The following is a 1,565-nucleotide window of genomic DNA, read 5'->3' as shown; positions in this document are numbered from 1 at the left end:
ACCTGGGATCTGGGTTTCTTCTTTTTCTCCTCCTCTTTTTCAGATGGGGGACATTGTGTGTTATAGAGACTTTGTTTTCCTTTAACCATCCTAGCCTGAAATGTGTAGCCAACATTCTGGTCTCCTGAGCTCCTCACAGTGGTCCAGGGGGAGGGTGACAGTAAAACTCTCACTTTTTTCCAGATGTTACCATATATTAAATATGGGTTCCTATGGTAAAATGACTGGCTTTCGAATTCAGCATGGCAGTCTCTGCATGCTCTGGGCCTTGGAGAAATAAAGGAGGAGGGAGTGTTCTAAGTCAGAAAAGGAAGGGCATGACCACTGTGTTCATAGGCTCAAGGGTCCCTCTTTCCTGCTCTGTACATGAGTGATGAACCTCAGGCACACTCAGAGCTAGTGGAGGGAAGATTCCCCCTGCTGGCCCAGAGGGGAGCCAGGTTTTGACTGGGGAAGAGAAGCAGCCTCCTGTGTTTTAACAAAAGGGGATTCTGTGAAATGTTGAGAAATTCTGGGAGATGTACTTACCATCAGAAGCCACTCAGTTTCCCCTTTCTTTATGTGAGGAGTTTGTGGGGCCAGATTCACCAGCTAACCCAACCCTGATGGTGAAGAAACAGAGTTTCTCTGAAAGGGAGAGCATACTTAACACCACCCATTGGGTGAGATTCAGATGAACAAACGGGGAGAATGATGTCAGGGGTCAAGGGAAAATTCCAGTGTTGGGATCCAGAACAGTGTGGGGTGTGGTACAGGAAGCACAAGTCGAGGCAGGCAGTAGAGTCTGGCCAGGGCGAGGTAGTGCGTGACAGGAAAATTCCTTTGCATCCAGGGCCAAGGCCCAGAGACGGAACAAAGTACTCCAGCTTCAGAGCTAAGTTCAGATCCTACAGGGCCTGAGACAAGCTGGGTGATACCACAGGACAGAGAGGAGGGAGCAGGTTCCTTGAGCCTGAGAATCCTACCAGATGCAACAGCAGGTTCTGCCCGGAGCTGCCTCTGTCAGGGGCTTTTGAGAGGGAGTTTGTGTGAAGAGAGGGACCTGTTTCAAGCCCAGAGGGGAGCTAAACTGAGGCAAGAGGCTTGAAGCTCAGCTGTGGTCATGGTGCTAGTAGTAGTCCAGAGGGAGGCGAGTCATTAAATTGACTGACAATGAACATTGGGTGGAGAAGGCAGCAGAAGCTATCTGTCCTTTTCTGAGCCCTTACACTTCCTCTTAACTCCTCCCAAAAGACAGAGACTTCTCAGAAATCAAATACTGCCGTTCATTCACCCATTCATTCATTCATTCATTCATTTAGTCATTCAGTCATTCTACAATCGCCAAGCACTGAGCAGCTACTACATACCAGGCACCATGTAAGGATGGATGTGGACCAATGGCTATAGGGACACAGTGGGAGGCTTATCCAGGACTCAAGGTCATAAGAGGTGACCACCTGTGGAAACAGCAGGTGCTCTATAAACATTTAGGTATGTGCCTGGGAGCAGGGGAAAGAGGAACTATCCACACACCTGGGTTTTAAGGGTGATTAGGATTTTCCAAAGCCACACCTAGTAACATA

Source organism: Lipotes vexillifer, unplaced genomic scaffold (assembly GCF_000442215.2).
Source record: "Lipotes vexillifer unplaced genomic scaffold, Lipotes_vexillifer_v1.1 scaffold2745, whole genome shotgun sequence".
In the NCBI taxonomy this organism is placed as follows: domain Eukaryota; kingdom Metazoa; phylum Chordata; class Mammalia; order Artiodactyla; family Lipotidae; genus Lipotes; species Lipotes vexillifer.
Note: the sequence above shows the minus strand (reverse complement) of the source record.